At 39.5% G+C, this 23,137-nt stretch overlaps 1 protein-coding gene across 2 annotated transcripts in view; it reads right to left on the reverse strand.

The window, feature by feature from the left end:
* RapGAP1 (Rap GTPase activating protein 1) overlaps positions 1-23,137 on the reverse strand; it is a 530,826-nt gene that overhangs the window by 405,092 nt on the left and 102,597 nt on the right. The window contains exon 1 of one of the 2 annotated variants that reach the window (XM_083132616.1): positions 10,777-10,783. The exons of the other annotated variant lie outside the window; for it this stretch is intronic. The gene's annotated coding sequence lies outside the window, so the exon portion shown is untranslated. Of the gene's footprint in view, positions 1-10,776; positions 10,784-23,137 lie in introns of those variants that run through there. 2 annotated transcript variants of the gene reach the window in all.

Here is a 23,137-nt window from a genome sequence, read left to right on the forward strand (position 1 = left end):
TTTCTATATTTCAATACGGGTTTTAATGGGCCGCTAATTTTAGCCACGGAGCCGCGGGTTGAAGACCACTGATATAGGTACTTAAAACTACGTAAAAAAGAAATTAGTGAAAATGTTCATTCATGAAACTTGGTCCCTTACATTAAAAGAGGAACATAATCCTTAGGAAAATATTATTACCTGAAAGGTATGAGGAGACAGGTGAGTGCAGCAGGCTACATAATTTAGAACTACATAATTTGTATCCATGTCCAGATATTATTAGAATGATTAATTCAAGAAAACTTCTTAGGTGGACAGGCCATGTGGCACGAATGGGAGAGGAAAGAAGAGTTTACAGGATTCTTGTTGGTAAGAGACCTGAAGGACGGCCAAGACGAAGATGGAGGGATAACGTTGAGATGGACCTAAAGGAAATCGGTAAGGATGGGAAAGAGTGGATTGATCTTGCCCAGGATATGGACAGATGGAAGGCTTGTGTTGCTGCGCCCATAAACTGTCGGGCTAGAGAGTTGGTTAGTTAATTCGTGTTCACCTTCACTTTCATGGGATGAGGACGCAGATGCAAATAGAGAAAAGTGCCATTTGTCACGAAAAAGCACCGCATCACCCGCCATGCCACGTTCGACGGAAATGGAACCTTTCCGCGATATTAAAAGCCGACTCTCACACGTGACCCTCCAATCGACAGATGAGACTTCAAGCTCCGACGCGACACCAGGATGCGACACGTGACCCCGAGGGGGGTTCATTTTGCGGGGGCCAAGGCCCGAACCAGAAGTCCTTGGCACTTCGAACGAGAAACAATGGAAAGGGATAACGGATGGACGGGCTCGAGTTTCTCTGATCGATTTATTCCCGCGTCTCGAGAGAGGCGACACTTCACGCCGAGAGCACACGCGTGTCACATGCTTCGGCAACAAAGAGCGCGCGTGGGCGGGAAATTTAAGATGCTCGAACAAGAGTTACAATACCTGCGGAGCATTAAAGTGAAAAGCGAGCCTTCTATTCTTCTCGCGTTCTGAAACGAACAAAGGAACGACTCTATTCACGCGTTTGGCTCCGTCCTACAGTTTTAACACCGCACGAATGGGCAGTATCTTAGCACTCCTGTCCTTTCGCTGCTTCGATTTTTACGGTTCGTCTGTGCTGTGTCCTTCGCTGTCACAAAAACGTTTCTTAGGCCAGATCCGACACGACAGGTTGCGACGGTTTGCGACAAAACAACGAAGGTCCGTGGAATTTGGTTTCGCGTAGAGCAGCTTGCGACAAAACGATCTGCGCATGCGCCAATCCATTCACTTCAGGCACAGACATCTATAATCGCAGACCGGAAACGGGGACAAAATGTAACAGTTGAATCCGTTGACTGCCAAGGCCAGATTGTGTGAATGACATCGTGGGGCCAACTAAAAACAATTTGTGAAATTGGATCAAGTTGGTGTCATTAGATCTGTGAAGCACAAGAAATTTCAAAACAAGCCAAAAAACCGTTGAAAATTCAATTGAAATTTGAGACCCAGTTTTGGGTATCGTGGCCTGCAGAAGAGAATTTTGATCAGAGGGCAATGAGACTCATTTCCGTGTCTCATCACATATTTATTAAAAAGTATGTATAATTTCTGTTTCTTCAAATAACGAACTTCCGTCCACTTCCATGAAGCTCGTCCAGTATTGCACGCACATTTTCAGCTTCTTGTTCATACATCGTCAACAGAACAAGAAAACATACAACAGAAGTGCATCCTCCATAAAATATTGCACGAAATGCAATCTGCACGTTCAATCACACAGAATATAGTATATCTTCTTCCTTTATTTTTCTCCTTCTTTGTTTAATTCTTGCCTGAAATACAACAAATGTCAAACAATGTATCATTAAAAAACGCATCGATTGTTGTATTGAAAATCAACAAAAAAAGCCATCATAAATAATCACAGAACACTAGGTTTATTACTACAATGTTACTGCCATTTGTACGCCATTGTTGTAATCGCCGGTTGCTATCTAGGGCCAGGTTACGAGTATAGGAGTGCGCGTCAAATCTCCTGCATATGGCCTTGAAAGGCTGAACAGCACCAGCGAATCACAGACGTGCGGCGTTGCAATGCTCTCCTTGATAAGGCGTTTCGCTCAACCACGCTGTCTCTTTTCCGTGTGGGATTTCGACATGGCACCGCTGCAGTGCGCTGCTATTGGCTATCGCCATATGCAGGAGGTTTGACGCGCACTCTAGTGTAACATTCTGGAGCCAAAACAATATCTTTGATCATGTTAGCAAATGACAAGTGAAACCCATATAGGGGTATCGCGGCCTGAAGCAATTGCTGAGGTGAGACACAAAAGGGGATATCACGGCTTCACGAATGGCGATACTTGAAACCCACTTTTCGGTCTCATGGCAGTCAACGTGTAATATCGTAACCAAATTATTTGTTAGAAATATATTAATTTACAACATATAAACTGATACCTACATCAATTCTGCTGTAAACAGTTATAGTAGGTACTTATAATGCATCGTTATCGTGGAATCGCTTCATTGTTAGGCTAAATGCCATCGTCATTAGGTTAGGCTCGTTAGGATTAGTTCTCTTAGCATAATACATTTGCAGCGTACTTATGCTAAACAAACCTAACCTAACGCCCGCTCAATACAGGCGATTCTATTCTAATGAAAGCATTCCACGCTGACGCCAGAACACGAAGGTTGCTCGAGTCTTGTGCGATAAATGAGATCCAGTATTATTTGAAGGGGGCAAGAGGAATCCCCTTGGTAAATTTTGGATCTGTTCTGTCCTATTTTACATCCGAAATTCTTCTTATATTCTTGAATTCAGGGCAACATAATTAAATCGTGAAACCTACCGGTCGAAATAAATCCCCGTGTAGCACAAACCGAGCATAATATCTATCCGTAACATCGAAGTTGGTGTGCAAGGACAGACACGGTGTAAAACATCACCTTGGGTTTGAACTTTTTGCCGCTGCAACGTGACATGCAATCTCAGCTGATTCACTATTTAGTTAAACTAGCCTTAGAATGAAGGCTAGATCGGAAATTAAAAAGAAATCTCCATTGTGGAGAATGTGCACCAGTTACAATAAATTGCTAATCAAGAATAACACCATTGACATCTTTTCTATGAACCTAAGGGACCTCAGTAAAGCCACTATTAACACAATAACCTAAGCTTAAATACATAATTTCCTAATGAAATGATATGTGATCAAGTGTGTGTGTGTGTGTATATATATATATATATATATATATATATATATATATATATCAGGGTGGCTACAAACAAGCAGAAATAAAATTCCCTGACTTTTCCAGGTTTTCCAGGACAAAATTTACATTTTCCCCTGACAATTACAAACTAAACAAAATCGATGTTTTTGCAAATGGAAATAATAAACTCACACAGATCCACGTATGGTTTTGTTAAGTACCAATATTATCTTCTATGAAATTGACTCAATTTCTCTATTCTCTATGATTTGAATTTAAACCAGAAAATAGTGAATTTGGAAAATTATTACAATTCACAAGCTAGGGAAAGATTACGGAATTTTGTCATACGCAGTAAGTTTAAAATAAAATATTTTAAAGTTACGACTAAATTAGATAAGAGTGAAGAGTGATTGATTAAGAAATACATTTTGTAATTTATCAGTCTCCTTATACATTCTCGGTATTATATGTTGATATTTCCACTGAGGTTTGGAACCCTCTGCTTGTAAGAACCATGAGTGCGGAATCATTTTTGAATGCATAAAGCAACTTCTCTCTTCTCTGTAAAGCAAACAACTTAACTCTTGCATATAAGTGAAACAATTGAATCGAACAAAATAAAGTGTCATATTTCCTTACATTATCAATGGGATTCCTGCTTCAGTACAGTATATCCAAGTGAAGTACTGTGAAATTGACAACATGCAGTTATACCATTATTGCTGACGAAAATAGTATGTAGGTATTAGAAATTTAACGCAAGGATTTTATAGAATTTCATTGTATAGGTACCTGATTTAGCTAACCACACATTAAAACAGTAAACACTCTAATAATAAAAGCTTCTGAAAGTTCATATACGAGGGGCATCCTGAAAAAAGCTCCAATGGTGCCTATACGAAGCACTAGTGGTCAGAGATACACACACACACACACATGCAAACAGGAAGAACTGGCATGTAACTGTAATCTGGTACAGTTTTAATGCAGTAGTTTTAGGACAGTTCTAGGTTAAAGATTGCAGCTCTCATACAGTCTCCCACCGACTGCGATGAAGGTGTAGCCTACATTGCACGCTCAGAATTTGGCACAGAGCCACCAGCAATCGTGTGAGGTGTGAAGACCGGACGTTGTGAGTGATAGTATGGTCAGACGATGGTGCAGACAATTCACGGAAGGCCAATCGAATGTGCACAACCCCATACAGCTGAGTACACACGGGCCCTTTGCATCACTTCAGGTGAGAGATCTTTGACCACTCCCTGTAGAGCCCTGGTCATGAATGTACAGACTTTCATCTCTTTGTTTAACTGAAGAGGTTTCTGGCAGGGCAAGGATTTGACAGCTACACTGCGGTAGAGATAGTTCCAGTCTTTGCTGTCAGACACATATACCATGGGCATACAAAATTTAGTGCCATGCTACGATAAATGCCAGAACAATGGTGGTGATTATGCCGAAAATTAGGTTAGGACTCACTGTTACTAATGCAATAAATTACAACTGATATTCTTGTTATATTTATGCCTAATCGGGAGGGACCTTTTTTTAAATTGGTTTATTTTCTTATTTTTTACTAAACGGTGTTATTTTTCCCAAAATTCACATTTTCATTTTAGCAAATTTTCTGGCAAATTTCTGAAATTATACCTTCATAGTGTTTTTAAACTACTGTTTCAAATTGTAACTCACATAACTTATGCCTCTTCGTGAGAGTTTGATATCTTGAAAGTTATTTTGGGAAAGTTATTTTCCATACCTCTTTCTTAATTTTAAGGTAAGGATTTTAGATAATGGAATTCTCCCCGTATATACTGAAGGGTGCATAATGACCATAAGTGGCGACGCACCCAAAAAATTAAAATCAATCAATCTTACGTGACAGATACCGATATATTATGGCACCAAAAATTGGCATTATCTTTTTTTGACTTGTTAGTGTTACGTTCTTCAAAATTCGCGTTTTTGTTTTAGAACATTTATATGTCAAATATACCGAAACTTAATACTCCATTGTGGTTTTAAACTATTATTTTAAATTGTAGGTCACATGGTCTACGTATTTTTGTGACAGTTTGATATGTTGGAACAGATTTTTGAGGAAGTAAAAGTAAAGTGCTCCCCTGCACTTATCCATGAAGGTATATAGTAGGGGTGTGGAGTTAGAGCCCACACTATCTTGATGACAGCTGAAAGTAGGGGTGATGTGATCAGCACCACGCTCCTGGCTACCTTTATCCCTCAAAGTTTCCTCAAGGTACCAGCTTCATATGATGCTGGATGGGCGCTGGAACAGTTTGAATAGGTGGAAAACATCCTGGTTCTCCCCCACAGGGGATCGACCCCGGGTCTCTCGCATAGTAGTCAGATGACCTAATGACTGAGCTCCATTATTACTCGCTTGACAAATGCCGATGGTGCGCACTTAGCTTGGTAATTCAAAACATATCTCGTGTGACTAATACGAAGATGTGGCTCTCGTGTGACGGTAGATACACACTCGATCTCCTGTTAGAACCCTGCCACTTTGCTCTGTGATGCAAATGGTTTTGATAGAAGTTGAAAAAATCGTGGGAAATACATGATTTAATGTGGCTGTCGGAATTATTCCATGTACGTTTAACTCTATAGTTTACTCTTGAGTAAAATGTTGGAAAACTTGCATGTTCTATGTACACAAACATGGCCTAGAAAAGACAAGAATGTTGGATTTCATGGAATTTTTCGTTGTTTTAGGACATTTTTTAAAAGAAAATCGCTAAAAACACCAATAATTCGCATTTTATGCCAAATTCGTATTATTTCGATATTTTGCACAGGCGAAAAATTACCATTTTTCACGGTTTTGGCGTTTGCGAAAAATCAATGTCCCTACTAATTGGAAATTACTTTTTGGCCACCCCTCGTATAAATCAGTAGATGGAAAGTGAAAATTTAGCAGGGCTGGCAGAGAAAAGTCAATTCTTGAAGGAAGTGATTTCCTTTTATGATTGAATGATTTGAGTAAATATGATATTAAAATATTTACATATTTATTATTAGTATTTTATTTCATAATATTGGACATTAACCTTACTCAGTGAGAGATTAATGACCATCTCTCACGAGTTTAAACAGACAGGACAGGGAGTGCCGTTAATTTCATTGCAATACTAGTGTTGCAGTAAATTTGAGGTTGGGAGCATGCACTTACCAATTTTTATAACGTTCACCAATGCAGATTTATGTTTCACTTTTCGCGATATTATTCAATATATATCCCATTTGGTTGGATTCTTCTTGATATCTAAGAATAGTGCAATGTCATTGTGAACGTATGTTAACTTGTGCGAAACCAGTAATACGTCAGGATGATGAAAGAAAACCTTCGTAAGCACTGCTACATTAAATAAGGTGAAGTGAGCCAGAAGAGTAACAAAATTTGAGCAGCATATTTGCAGTCTAAAGCTCTTCTTGTTTATGCATGCGATTTTTATTGGATGTTGCAGTCCATACATTTTTCTGTCGCATGTTGTAGTGAGATACTTTGTCTGGTAGCGATATTCGACAAAAATAGTACGTATCAATGGAAGCTATTTGTTTCTATTGTCCTTTAGTTTGCCCAACAAAATGCCTTACTATGATGTCCGACAACTATCGGACGGCACCACACGCTCTTATCCCCTCCATCTGTTGACAAGTCGCCTTACTACTCTCATACGGACAAGAAAAAATGATAATTCAATGCATTTTCCAAGTAATATTTAGAGGCTTAACCTTTACTTCCCCAATGATACCATATGGTATAATCAGAGTAAGGTCGTACTGGTGCTGATTTCGAAATGAATGTGCATTTTGGACCTTCATACTCTTATGTTTGGGTGGAAACTCTGACACAGGTCTGGAGCAAGCCTGGAAAATTCATATTGATGACCAACCTCTCCCCCTTCTCCGCAACATATCCATGTCACATTTCCGAACAGAGTTTCACATTTTGGCTCATTACTCAACTTGTATAGCACCCAGGAACATGAAACATGTTTCAATCTCTTTGAAATTCATTGAAATTCGGGGGTTGTGCCCCCAAACCCCCTTTCCTCGGTCCGGCGTTCTGAATTATACACGGTTGCATGCTATGATGTCTTAGCTGAAAAACAAAACTGATCCAAAGTAGATTGCTCCCATAGTGTCAGAGTTATAACAATTTTCCTCCAAAAATGCAAATTACCTATTTTTCGTAAAAATCACATTTTGGCTTATTATTCAACTTGTATGGTACCCAAGAACATGAAACATGTTTCATTCTCTTGAGAAATATCCATTCTTTGAAAAGAATACTAAAGTTCGCGGCTTCTCCCCAAAATAGCGGGAGAAGAGGGGGCAAACTCCACATTTTTGTTTTTTCATTGAAATTCGGTGGTCGCGCCCCCAAACCCCCCTTCCTTGGATCGGCATTCTGAATTGTACACGGTTGCATGCTATGATGTTTTAGATGAAAAACAAAACTTATCCGAAGTAGATTGCTCCCATAGTGCCAGAGTTATAACAATTTTCCTACAAAGAGTGTTCGTATTTAAAATTCCCGCCGAGAAGCCAGGACGAGAGAAATTTCTCTCTCTCTCCTCCTGCCATCACTGGTTGTGTTGCTCATAACAGGGGCCTAAAAGCTGAGGCCGAATCTTACGAACGAGATTTCCTGTTCCCGTGCAGAGTTCCATAACGATATCTTTAAATAAAAAAAATTTAAAAAAAGACAATGAAGACGAAATTCCCTGACATTTCCCTGACTTTTTTTGACACCTCAAATTCCCTGACTTTTCCCGGTTTTCCAGGTTTTCCAGGTCTGTCGCCACCCTGATATATATATATATATGAAATAATTTTAATGTATTTTATGTAGGTGTGTGTGTGTGTGTGTGTGTATATATATATATATATATATATATATATATATATTACAGAAATATATGTAATTGTATTCACTATGTATCCTTCACATGGGCTCTGTAATTAGGTATGTACCTGTTGAGTTCGATAAATAAATAAATAAATAAATAAATAAATATATAGGTCGGCTTGGCAGCAAGTAATCGCCATCTCACACTGAACCTCTAGAACACTGAGTCTACCGTTGTAACCCGCGGCTGGACCCTAAATAGGCTCACTCCCATGACGAAAGCTTAGAAAGAGTCTATAACGGTTCGTCCGCTCTACGTTAGCTCCTTGTGCATTTCTTTTCAACCTTATCTCTGAGGAAACGTGGGCAATGATTTTCCATGTGAAAAGCTTGCTTTCTTTTGTTTATAACGTTCCCTTCTTATCTGTTACGTCGAGACAGGGAAGAAGCTTTTTATACTTGTCAAGGAACAGTAACCAACCTACTGGTAATTAGTTTTTAATCTTATGAAAGAATGTTCCTGAGTTCTTTTGTCCCCTAACAGCGTGCTTTATTCATGTGAATTTATGAATCTGACTTGTCCAGACGAGACGTTCAGAACAAAAATAATTTTTAACCAGGGGTCGAACATAAAAATATGTTACACTTTTAACACTACAGAGGTCGTGCGAAAAAGCTCTTGTCATTGGTCGCGCGGATCACTATCAGGGGAGCCGACTTGTCAAAATTATTGGGGGGCCTCTGATCACTGAAATAAATTAATGAATGACTCACTCCCTCCCTTTTTTAAGTTTTGGCCTCAGCGTTCGGAATCTCATAAAAGCCCATGAATTCCTCAAAAATATCAGAATTTTTATTCACAGTTCGAATGCAGAATATAAATTGTCCACAGATGGATATGTCACAAGTTTCGTCAACCATAATAGCAAAATATTCCCGACTTTTAATATCTGCTACCACGGAGCGCAAAACAGATCTCCCTAATATATCAATGATCTCGTTCTGAATGTCATGTGAGAGCCATTTGTAGCCCAAACGTCCCATCCACTACCCTAGTTCATGCACATCGTCTTTTGATACGGTAGTAACGATTTTAACAATACTCATAATTACATACTTAGTATATAGTAATAAGTCATGTCTTTTGCTGTCTCTGGTGATAGCCCCCCCCCCCCCCCAAAGTTGATGGTTTAGAACATTTCAAATGTGTATTTAAAGTTAAGTTCATGTGGCACAATTCAGAGTAAACTTAACAAGAGAAGGGAGGAAATTCAAAATTTAGTGCATTGGATGTGATGAAACCAAACAAAAATACATGTTTTGGAATCTATATCTTAAGTTATTTTCTTTCCAAAAAATATCACAAGGTTTTTTTGGTCTGGGCACCACTGCTTATATTTACAAGAGATTTTAGTGCAGTTTTACATTAGTTGGTTTAACCTAATTAATGTAATTTCATGATCCAGTTTTAAAAGTATAGTTATGATTCACGTAATTGCAATTTATAATCATTATGTACTTTTACTGGTGATAACATGTTTCTAAGTTCAATAAAAAAAGGTTGCGTACCATTTATTGTAAATTATTTTATTTGATTTTTGTTAATTAGCGTCTTTTTTCTTCTTATTGCCAATCGCGACGATGAGGATGAGTAGTGATATGATGAAATTCATGAAGGGACACTCACAAAGATTGTCCATGCCCGAGATTGACTTCTGCAAATAAACATGCATAAATTTTAAAGGTAACTTCAATCTACGACGATGACATTAAATTGATGAATGAACATCCACAAATCGGTGCTCGAACCCGGAACCTTCATCTTCCGGTAGTGAAACCATTAGTCGACCATTCAACGACTTTCACCACCAAAGAGGCTCGTGTTTGCGTATTTTGCTCTTTTTGTTTCATGCACACGACGCTTCGTCCATCACAACACGTAGCATGTGCAACATTGACGTTATGCATCATTATTGCTTTGAAACTTAAGCAAGACCACGGTGTGACGCAATAAACGATTTGCCAAAGGCCTTTGACTTTGACATACTTGTTAGCTATAGAACACCGCTGAGGATTACTCCGTGGCGAAAGTTATGAAGGAAAACAAGAAAAGGAATCAACAATTAACCAACAGGCATATTAAATTAATGGCCTGTTACATATTAACGCCAGAAGTATATGAAATTCCAAGGACAAACTAATAAAGCAACTAAAAGGGCCATTAAAGGTGGATGAAGCAACTTTCAATTTCAGCGAGACCAAACAATTCAATTGTGTAATCCTTCACTCAAAAAATAACGTACGAGAGTGTTTTCTTTAATTACTTATCCATGAATTTCCTTTTTTAATATTTATTATACAATTACAGACCACGACTCACGCATTGGTACTGTTAAAGTAATGAACACGTGCAAAGTTGAGTCACACACTCGGTGGATTATTCTGGCTGAGGGATCTTACGTGTTAAGGTGCTTTTCAAACCTCAGTGAGCCAGCGACCCGGTAAATTCGTTTTTTAAAAGTCGATGCCCCCTATCCCAAAAAGACATAGCCCTTATGTTTCTCTCATAAATACCTGTATAATACGAGACCAGAAGACTAAGGTATTGTTTACTCAATAGTTCGTCGGGTATGTTTCCAATGAATAGGGCAATATGCTACTCACCATGCCTTCTTATGTGGTATACCAAATTATCGAGTATCGACGTTACAAACCAAGTGTTCATGTGGTAAGGCTTACCTGCAAGTAAATAATAAACATAATTAGGAACATTTCACTTATAAGAATAACACAATAGTTATATTTACAGTAGAAAGTACTACTTGGAAGTATATGTGGGGAAATTTAACGTAAACCAATTGTGAACCATAAATTTTTTGAAGGTATGGCTAATATTGATCATTTATGTTCTGATATTCCAATCAACAACTGTAATGTGTACTAAATCTGCAAACGTCTATTATTTTTTATGACTATTAATATACAAAGTCAATTGCACAGTGACTGACTCACTTCGATTTTGTGGAACTTTGCCTAACCGCGAAGATGAGGATAAATGATGACAATATGAAAGGTATAAAGTGTCGTTAGTTTAAAGAATGTATTTCAGGGTGTTCTATGTGAAAGGGGGGTTAACATTGGGTGTTTTCACAAAGGGCCAATGGGCCTCCCCGATGGCGCAGTGGTAGCGTCACTGCCTTGTAACCAAAAGGGTCCCGGGTTCGATACCCGGTGGAGGCACAAGTGGTTCGGATCCCACTTTAAACTGTAGGTTGTTACCCTGCCCCCGTGTCAGGGCAACAGTGTTTTTTTTTTCTTATTGAAATATTTATTAATATGTTAATTAATTAGGTAATTACGTGTATAAACATATATATGTGATTAGTGTAAATCAATTTATTATGCATTTTTAGGTTCATATTATTCCATGTATAAATACCATGTAGCTCTCTGTTCTTGCTTCGTGTTTCGAACGTTCAAAAGAAAGGCGGGCAGTTTAGCTGTTAAAGATTAAAAATTTTGAAAGAAGGGCGGTTGGCAACAGACGCCAACCAAACATATATAAACTCCCAGATGAGAGTGGGGGAGGTCGGCTGTTGGAACTGAGACTTGGAAGGGAGAGGCTGTTTTTGCTTCGGTTAGCTAGGACCGGAGGTTGCCGGGCAAGCTAGTGCCTTGGTGTCCAGTTTACAGGTAAAAAGGTAGTTGTACTGGATGTTATTTTGAAGTAATTACGGTGCGCCGGGCAGCCTAGTGCCTTGTCACCGTGGAGGTTGAGAAATGTACACGTCGGGCGGCCTAGCGCCTGTTAAGACGTTTCTTGGAGTAACGCGAGTCTACCTTGTGACAAGCGTACTTCAGATGTAATTCATGAAATGTAAAGCAACCAGGTACAAACAATAGAGATTCCAACATCAAAATTAGGGTTTTTGGCCCGATAAATAATTAGAGAAATGAACGTTCGGATACGACTTGTGTTCAGGTTTTAATCATTAATCAGTGTATTTTAGTGGGACTTGTAGCACGCCAGTGAAGCAACGTGTAAAGTTGGCAACACTGCCTCAAGACAGTCTCAGTCAGCAGCAGTGGAACATTCTACGAAGACGTGCGTGTGTGTTGCGGGAACACAATCTAGGTGTACTTGTTAGTTTGTGTATGTAATCATGTGTATTCTTCAAATATAGCATTTACAACAAACAGCGTCTACTGCATCCTTACAAAAACCAGTATGGTGAAACAGTTTCGGCAATCGCAAACATTTATGGTCCTCCGTGCGGTCGGATGCTATTATGGACGTTATCAAGTGCGTAGTTTGTGATGTGAAACACAGTCATTGCAGTACAGTTACGTGCGTGTCGCTTCAAGAACACACTCGGTACATTCGGTTAGTGTATTACACACAGTGAACAGCAGCATTGTTGTGTATTACATACATTGAACATAGCAGCATACATATATTTCTCAGAACGGGAACTGAGAAGATCACGTGAACATTTCGGGCGTGGCACATTTCGCGCGCAGTTCATTTCGTCGCAGCCAGCAATTCTTCTCGTGTTGCAGCCACTATCAACAACGGGGCTCCGAGCATCCTTGTTGACGTCTGGAGTCGGGAGCGGCAATCAGCTGTACAAAGGTCAGTCATTTCTGCTAACACAACACCCACACAAGCTCAATTCCTTCCCTCTTGTTTCTTTCCCTTCCTTTTACGATGAATCAAGAAGCACGAAAGAAATTAACACGACAGCGCGGGGTTGTAAAGGGGCAACTTACACGTTTGTTAGAATTCATTCAGAACTTTGAGGAAACTCAAAATATTGAGGAGGTGAAATGCCGTGCTCTGTATTTATCAGATGTTTGGGCAAAATTCAATGAAGTGCAAACACAGCTAGAACTCGAAGACGACGAGTCAGAAGAACATGAAACTTACCGCATTGAAGTTGAAGAGTTGTACTTTCAAATAAAGGTTCAAATGCAAAACATAATTTCTAAACATGCTGCAATCAATAATCAGGGTCAAGAATCAGCTAATCAGAAATTTACAAATGAAGACAACCAGCTCAAGCTACCTTCGATTTCTCTTCCTACTTTTGATGGTAGTTACGACAAATGGTTAGGGTTTTCGGATACATTTGTAGCCTTAGTGCACAATAATGACACCTTATCTGCAATTCAGAAATTCCATTATTTGAAATCAGCTGTTAAGGGCCAGGCACTACGCTTAATCCAGAATTTGCCAATCACTGAAGGCAATTACACAATAGCTTGGGAACAGCTAGTTCAGCGCTATGAACACAAGAAGCTCATAAACACACATAAAGGAACTCTTGCACATTCACTCAGTTAGTAGGAAAAATGCGTCAGATTTGCGTCACTTCGCAAATACCATTACTAGCAATCTTTCAGCATTAAAGGCATTACAGTTATCGGAACCTTTAGAGGATGTAGTATTATTGCAGCACTTCCTATCTCAATTAGACATACAAACAAGACGTGATTGGGAATTAACTCACACTGAGCAAGAGTTCCCACCACTCTCAGAATTCTTTACGTTTCTCGAGCATAAATGTCAAGCACTAGAAACTATCAAACCGCAAGTAAGCCAGACACCTAGGGATAATAAATTCAGTGACGCAAGGACCAAACAAAACAAAACCACACACCAGTCACATTCATATTTGGCTTCTTCATCGAATGCATGTTTGTATTGTAAACAACAGCCTTCTCATTTTCTGTATGCATGCCCAGGTTTTCTCAGTGCAAATGTACATCAAAGGAGACAGTGTGTGCGTGAAAACAAGTTGTGTTGGAACTGTTTGAAGCCACATCGAAGCAGGGACTGTAAATCAGGCAATTGCAGAGCATGTTCACAGAAACACAACACTTTGCTGCACGATGATCAACGGAAGCTCGGTAGTGTTCGAAGGGAAACACAGAACAGACACACCGACACCCAAGGCTCAGTGGCAGAGAGTGAGACTCACAATCGGGAAATTACGCAAGCATCATACTGCAGTTTCAAGACCAGACACACATCGCATGTTCTACTTTCAACTGCTTTGGTACAAGTGAAGGACAAGGACGGAAGATTGGTCACATGTCGTGCCTTACTAGATAATGGAAGTCAATCAAACATCGTAACGGAGGAAACCGTACAAAGACTGCGTCTCAAGAAACAAAGGGCGTACATTCCAATTCATGGGATAAATAACTCAACGTCGGAAACTCGCTTCAGTGTGAATGTGAACATTTCATCACTCGCGAATAACTTCTCAACTACAATATCTTGTTCAGTTCTGCCAAAAATCACTGGAGATATGCCTGCAGAGCACATAAACTACGATGCATGGAACATTCCAACGGACATCGCACTGGCAGACCCCACATTCAATAAACCTGGCAAGATAGACATGCTTTTGGGCGCAGGGCTTTTCTACTCCATACTGAAGCCAGAACGTCTAAGTAGAGAAGGCAATTACCCTGTTCTGCAAGATTCGAAACTTGGATGGATACTGGGTGGATCCATGCCTCAAGAATGCAACTCATCAATCACTGCATGTTTTGTAAGAACAGATGACAGTTTGGAAAGGCAACTTACACGCTTCTGGGAGTTGGAAGGAATAGAGTCACCACACAGATCTAAGGAAGAAGAGCTATGTGGAGAGCACTTTAAATTAAATACAACGCGTTCCGAATCTGGTCGTTTCATAGTACGTCTACCTAAACGCCCAAATCATCCACACTTAGGAGATTCAACTCAGCAAGCCATGAGTAGATTGGAACAACTGGAGAGAAGATTGAAGAGGCAGCCAGATCTGAGAGAAGATTACAATAACTTCATGAAGGAATACGAGAATTTAGGACATATGAGAAAGTTAGAATCAGACACAGTCAAGGATGACACACAAGTATTCTACATGCCTCATCATCCAGTATTCAAGCCAGACAGCAGCACAACGAAGACCAGAGTTGTCTATGATGCCAGCGCCAAAACTACATCTGGAAACTCACTTAACGACATTTTACTAGCAGGTCCAATTCTGCAACAAGATCTGTACTCCATCATTCTACGATTTCGCACACACAGCATAGCATTTACGGCAGACACGGAGAAAATGTTCCGCCAAATTATGGTGCATGAAGACGACTTACCATTGCAGAGAATATTCTGGAGATACTCATCAGACAGCCCAGTAGACACTTATGAACTTTTAACGGTGACTTATGGCACAAAACCAGCTTCATTCCTCGCAACAGCGTATACACAAATGCTAGCCGAACAGCAACAACACGTGTATCCGAATGGAGCAAGAGCTGTAAGGGAAGATATGTACATGGATGATTGTTTATCAGGCAGCGACAGTGTAGAGGATGCACTGAAATTACAACAAGAATTAATCCATCTTCTACGAAGTGGCGGTTTCAATCTTCGAAAATGGTGTTCTAACCATCCCGCACTTTTAGAGGCAGTACCTCATAGCCACAGAGAAGTGCAGTTACCACTTCAGTTAGATAAGGATAAAGGTGTCAAAACTCTTGGTCTACTCTGGGATCCAGGCACAGACAAATTCTTAATCGCCAACAAGGCAGCATCAACATCTGCCCACGCAGAAGAAATAAGCAAAGGAAGAGTAACGTCAATAATCGCCACAATATTCGATCCTCTTGGATTGGTCAGTCCTGTAGTCATCAGTTTCAAAGCATTTCTACAACAGTTGTGGTTTCAACGCATCGATTGGGACGAGAGCTTACCACCGACGTTATTGCAGCAATGCTTGCAGTTGTATAGAAACCTACGACGTATCAATGATATACGAGTCAGTAGATTCATCTTGATTGAAGGAAAAATCAACGACATACAGCTTCATGGGTTCTGCGATGCCAGTACAAGGGCTTACGGTGCAGCAATCTACGTTAGGTCAACAAACAGAAGTGGTGATGTTGCAGTTAAACTTCTTTGCGCCAAATCAAGAGTGGCTCCAGTAAAACAGGTTACACTTCCACGCCTGGAACTATGTGGAGCAGTTTTACTTGCCAAATTAATGAAGAAAGTATTAGCGGTACTCAATCTTGCAATCAGTCAAGTATATTTTTGGACAGATTTCGAAGATAGTTCTAGCATGGCTGTCATCGCCGCCAAACAAGTGGAAAACTTTTATCGCCAACAGGGTGGCACAAGTTCAAGATTCAACAAGTCCTTCACAATGGAGACACGTGTCATCACATGACAATCCTGCGGACCTTGTATCTCGAGGTGTATAACCGGCCGCATTGCAAGACAATACACTGTGGTGGAATGGACCCACATTCTTGAGTGAAGAATCTTCTTCATGGCCAAATTCTTCGTCACACACAGAGAAAGAAGAAGTTACAGAAGAAAGAAAGGGGGTCACATCACTAGTCATTCAAGTTCCATCGACGACCTTCATCCACAAATTTTCGTCATTATCGAAACTAGTTAGAGTCATTGCCTATTGCCAGCGTTTCATTCACAACACAAAGAATCGTGAGAACAAGAAAACAGAGCAGCTAACAGCAAACGATTTGAGACTCAGCCTGGCAGCAATAATCAAGGCAACACAACAAGATGTTTTCAGGGAAGCATTCCAGGATCTTCAACGCAATGGACAAGTGGCAAGGGATAGTCCATTAAGAAGTCTCTATCCATTCATAGACGAAAACAGCATGCTTAGAGTAGGTGGGAGACTACAAAATGCTCAAATACCCTATGAGAGCAAACACCAACTCATATTGCCATCAGAGCATCATTTAACAAGACTCGCTATACTAGCAGAGCATCAGAGATTACTTCACGCGGGCTCTCAGCTACTGTTGGCCTCACTTCGCCAAAAATACTGGATTCCGAGAGCAAGACAAGTTATCAGGAAGGTTATACATAATTGTTTACCTTGCTTCAAGCTAAACTCATCTGCGTCAGAGCAACTAATGGGTCAATTACCATCAACAAGACTTCAGCCAGGTAGAGCATTCCTCAATGCAGGAGTGGATTATGCTGGTCCATTTAATGTGAAATCAGGAAATGCAAGAAGCAAGATTTCGAGAAAATGTTATGTAGCAGTCTTCGTCTGTCTCACTACAAAGGCTATACATTTAGAATTAGTCTCAGATCTAACATCATCTGCCTTTATCGCAACTCTAAGGAGATTTACTTCAAGAAGGGGAAAATGTAGAAATTTATACAGCGATAATGGAACAAACTTCGTTGGAGCTTACAGAGAACTACAACAATTGCGTCAGCTGTTTGAGTCTCAAGAATTCAAGACTGAAATACACAAGTATGCAGCATCAGAAGAATTCATATGGCATTTCATACCTCCACATGCGCCCCATTTCAATGGCCTGCAGGAAGCAGCGGTAAAATCAATGAAATACCACTTAAGAAGAGCAGCTGGAAATCAGCACTTCACATTTGAAGAACTTTCAACTTTGCTTTGTCAAATCGAAGCCTGTTTAAATTCGCGTCGTTTCACTGCTATGTCCAATGACCCTACTGACAATAGTTATCTCACCCCAGGTCATTTCCTAACAGGTAGTCCTCTAACATCCTTTCCCGAGCTTGATGTAACACATATAGCAGAAAATCGTCTGGATCGGTGGCAACGGATTCAACGGATCTACCAACACATCTGGCAGCGGTGGTCCAGGGACTATCTCAACAACCTGCAGCAGAGAACCAAATGGACAACAACCAAACCCAATCTCCGACCAGGAATGTTGGTGCTAATGAAGGAAGACCATGTTCCACCCCTCACATGGAGGACTGGAGTCATCGAAGAGGTCTACACAGGATCTGATAAACTTGTGAGAGTAGTGAACGTTCGCACTACTCAGGGTACATTTAAAAGACCAATTCATAAACTCATCCCTTTTCCAACAGAGAAATAATTTGATGTAGTGTTTTATGTTGATTTAGTAAATCAAGGAGGGGGGAGAATGTTCAGGTTTTAATCATTAATCAGTGTATTTTAGTGGGACTTGTAGCACGCCAGTGAAGCAACGTGTAAAGTTGGCAACACTGCCTCAAGACAGTCTCAGTCGGCAGCAGTGGAACATTCTACGAAGACGTGCGTGTGTGTTGCGGGAACACAATCTAGTTCTTAGTTTGTGTATGTAATCATGTGTATTCTTCAAATATAGCATTTACAAGAAAAAAAACGTCTACTGCATCCGTACAAAAATCAGTATGGTGAAACAGTTACGGCAATCGCAAACAACTTGTATATACTTTAAATTTTACGTTAATTAAACTATAGAAATTATCCAAAATTTCCGTTTTTAATTTCACACATGCTGGACAAGGTAATTTATTCCCCTGATCATAAAGGTTTCGCAAAGGTTATACGTTGTCTCTTGTAGTGAATTATATAATTATGTTGACTTGTAGCAACCCACGTGCATTGTCGTACAAAGAAAGATACCCCTAGACAAATCAGAGCCGAGTACAAATTGCACCGAACCTCGAGTGCGGAGGTAAAGTGTGGGGGGGACAGGCTAGTAACAAGGTCCAGTCCCGATTAGCCTTACTGTGCATAAAGTGGACTTAAAACAGCAACTCAAACACAAAAGGTTAAAGTCAACCATTATAGCCCACACCCAAGGGAAAAACTTTCCTGTACAGGTAATTAGATATAATTTAGCAAGCACAGATAGTAATGACCTAGATCTCAAGAATGGCTTATAAACACTTATCGTAAGTGTCAAAGTAAAGTCCGAACGTTGACAAACTTGTTTCCAGAAAATGGTGCCAACTCTCTGGCAAACTAAACCAACTGCTAAGCATTTCCTTGTCATTATCATCAGACAAATATGATCATACTGTTTAGTTGTATGAACGTATTTTTATGTACATTGAATGGCTGAGTGGTAAGTACAACGCGCTAAGACGCCAGGGCTCCAGATTTCGAATCCTGGACTGGGCATGGGTGTTCTTTGTGAGTGTCCCTTCATCAATTTCATCATATTATCACGAGCGTTTAAATCAAAATTAAGAAATCATCTTCTGAAGTCAACATAGCAGAACTGAAAGCAGGGAAATACAAATGCAACAAAATGAAACCTCTCTTGTAAACTTGTAGGACCAACAGCCACTGATTCTTCTCTAATTTGAGTATTTTTGTTATGCGTGTGTTTATGTTTTACGTGTATTTTTTTTACTTTTCTTAGTAGGTATTTTCTCTGTTTTCATTTTCTTCTTTTCTTTGGTATTTTAATGTTGTTTGGGATAGATGAGTGTGTGTGTATTAATATTTGTTATGGATGTGTGAGTAGTTGTACATTTAAGTGTCCATTTACCTTGTCACCACCAGGTGGCAGGACTATGCAGACTCTTTTCTTCGGATACTGTTCAAGGCGTGGTACAGTGGGATCCATGAGTATTACATTCCATCCTGTGTGTTTTTAAGCGATGGATTTTTATGTATGCACAAATTGTCAACAGCTTGTTTTGAGTTTTCTTTTAATTCTTGAAGCTCTTATTGAGTCAAATAAAGTGCACGAACATGGTGATGGACAATTTGCAAGGTAATCCTCATCGATGGATCCCACTATACGTATCGGGAAATACCCGAACTGAACGAGAGAACAGCGAGAGACATTGCTACACGGTGGTCGACTCCACTCCAATGTAGTCCAGTGTTAGTGCACATTAAATAGTGTAAATAGTCATTCAGTGTTTAATTACGAAACGCAACAAATGTTTTTAGTTTTTATACATTTCGCAAACTGTTAGCTATTATAATCAATTTATAAAATGTAGAGATGGTTAAGTGGACGAAAAGGCTTGTGTATCAACTTCGCCATCCAATACAAGAAATAAATAAACAAATAAATGACTCATCTTCGCAATTAGCTAAAGGTGGCAGAAAAGCGAAGTAAAAAACAAACAAATCAATCAACCAGATAGAGGGGTTGATCGCCACCATTGTCCCTCCCGCGGTTACGCAGCATTAGAACTGTTCAAGATTATCGACTCTGTTGGGTTTTTCACTTAGTCACGTTATCTTCATCAGATTTCTCGAACCAAGAGAGTCCACTTCCAAAATGAAGGAACTGAATATGTCGATTTGAACACGGATAAAGTGTGGGAAATCACTTAGCGCTGCTCCCATTAAGATAAAAACGTTGGTATAAGCAATGAACAGATGATATCGAAGTTGCTTTCAGTGATTATCGCTCCAAGAATGTCAGAGTTTGAGTGGTTCACAGCTCAGGTCCTCGTTCCAATGACTTTCGCAGGAAGAAAGTTCGAAACCAAACAATTCCTGTCGGGTTCCTTACAGGCCTGTGCTTCCAGAAACTCTGCAACACGTGACCAGTTGGAATTTCTGTTCAAGTTGACACGTTCTATCAGTAAAAGAACATGATTATTTAACACAAGAAAAATGATCACATTAAGACTCGTAGCATTCACGTGATGCTTCTCAGAGTATTGGGTAATAACATCTCTGTTCGTTCGTCAAATAAAAATGAAAGTCAACTTTTCACTACAAGAAGTATATCTTACTTCTTAGCAAAGGAAATACTTATGTGGATAAAATCAATTTCACTCAAAGAAATAACAGATTCTTACAATTCAACTTGACCACTCTTTAAAACTCAAAGCCCGAACTCAAAGTAAAGACAAAACAACAGCTCATACAAGATATGTACATAAAGGTCAGTCAATATCCTGACATTATCAGTGATAGGTCTAAATATTAAATACAACAAGGATCACATACTACATTACAGAAATTAAGATTAATAACAATAAACATTTGTACAACGAGAAAGGTAATTAGGAAAGAACAATAAACATTTGTACAAGAGGCAAGGACGTGTCAAACTAAAGGCCTAAATGTGAATGTGATTAGGGTTGGTTCCGAGACAGAGAATGGGCGTGTAAAGGATGACCTTCTGGTAAGGTATCCAAAGAAAAGTCAACCTCACCTCCACGTAGTACCACCATCTTATCTTACCATCATTCATCCTCATCTTCGCGATTAGCCTAAAAGGGCAGAAAAGTGAAGTAACATAAACTAAATCAATCAGTGATTGTGATAGCAAAACTTCTTGACCACAAGTATAATTTATATACTTTTTATTAACTTCTTGACTTACTTGTAGATTGAGTCAACGCAAGGACTTTAAGAACCTTTTCCTGCTCCCCCAACATAGGCAATAGTTAGGCTGGAGAGTTCATGTGAACTATCCAATCTCTAACTGCACTGGTAATGCTTTTTCATGACTTTCTTGACTGGTAAACACACTTTCACAGCTGAAAAGTGAGAGAAAGCATTCAAAACACAATTTATGTGAATTTTACTAATTGCTTATCTTTGTTGTTGAAACCAAAACCCTTCCCCGGAATTTATTAGGATTTTAGGATTTTGCACCTACCCAATGCACTCAGTCGTCCGCAAGGCTTAACTGTTTTAGACCCACTTTGGAGAAGAAAGTAGCGCAAAAGACGGACAACAAAAAAACTGCCAAGTGGTTTAGCTTCTGTGTGGGTTGACGCAAGGGGACACTTGCAACAAAGTGTCGGATTCCGGGGGCAGGTCTTCAAGCGTTAATGAAGACCACGTGGTGCGGGCAACAATGGTCCTCCAGCCGCTTTGGAAAGAACATCCCACTTCTTTCTTGTTTTTTACTGTTTCCTGAAATGTAATCTCGTGAAGTTTCAAGCGTGGAATGTGAGACGTCATCTGCGGCCCACTCGTCGCTGCGGAGAAAAAACAATTTTGGAGATAGAATGGTAGGGGAAACGGCGGGTTGGTTTTGCTGCGTGAATTGTCCCAGAAATATAACCCAATTTCAGAGCTCAACAAAATGGCTGAAGCTTTACTGTAATTGGGATATAAGGAACTGACGAATCACAAAACAAATTTCCTAATGATGACGAGAATCATCAACCAAGGAAAACGTTAATTTACTTTCATACAACTAAATTTACAACCTTGCAACAGTGTTAAAGATTATGTATTTCTTGAACAGAAATTATCCGCAACAAATAGGAGTCTATATACAAATGTTGCTTTTCGTTATGAAAAGTGGAATTAAAATTACGAAAACAATCTTATTGTGCATTGCTCTTAACTGGAGGACGTTTTCATTAGAAGCTATAATAATAATAAAAGTGCTATAATAGATACATAAAATAACGATTCTTAGTTGGATGACAAGAACTACATTTTCTATGATGTTCTTTATCATATCTTGATGTAACTGTTGGTGTAAATGATACTGGGTAAATAATACATGTACTAATACATAATAATAACCTTTACATACTATAGGGAAACGGGGAAATTAAAAGTCCCAAAAATATAGCTGTTTTCACACCGATCGTTTGAGATACGTATTCTAGCACATGAAATTAAGTAAAATGAACACACTTTGTTGCACCTTTTTGTGAAATTGGTACATTTATCCCCTTTTTACCCCCTGTTTGATGCTTCACGACCTTTTCTTTCATGTTTTCTTAAAAAATTGGACAGAAAAATAAATGGTTTTCTACATGTAGTCACGAAGTCACGCTATTGATACTTTTCTGTTCATCTTGTGTCAAACAACTTGAGAATGTTGCGCTTTGAAAACCAAATTTCTTGAAGACGACTCAAGGGAGGGGGGGAGGAATATAACTGATTTGACAGTCCCAATGTGGTTTCTTATCGCAGGAATTCCGAAACTTTCAGGAAATTGCAGACATTTGGTCTGCAGTCCCATCTGGTGTGTGGAATTAGGTGATTTCTTGCCTATCCATATCTCGTTCCCATATAGAGGAAGGGTGTAATAAAACGTCAAACATATTAACACACACACGCACCCCCCCCCTCTCTCTCTCTCTCTCTCTCTCTCTCTCACACACACACACACACACACACAAATACACACACAAATTCGCAATAAAAACGAGACATCTTGAATCCAGAAAGAGCCATGCCTCATTGTAATTGTTCATAGCTGTACATGTTACGGTGAACCGAGAGAAAAGTGTTACATGCATCATCTATGTAAATGCAGAAGA

The sequence above is a fragment of the Lepisma saccharinum genome, chromosome 12 (assembly GCF_977018435.1).
Source record: "Lepisma saccharinum chromosome 12, izLepSacc3.1, whole genome shotgun sequence".
Lineage (NCBI taxonomy): Eukaryota > Metazoa > Arthropoda > Insecta > Zygentoma > Lepismatidae > Lepisma > Lepisma saccharinum.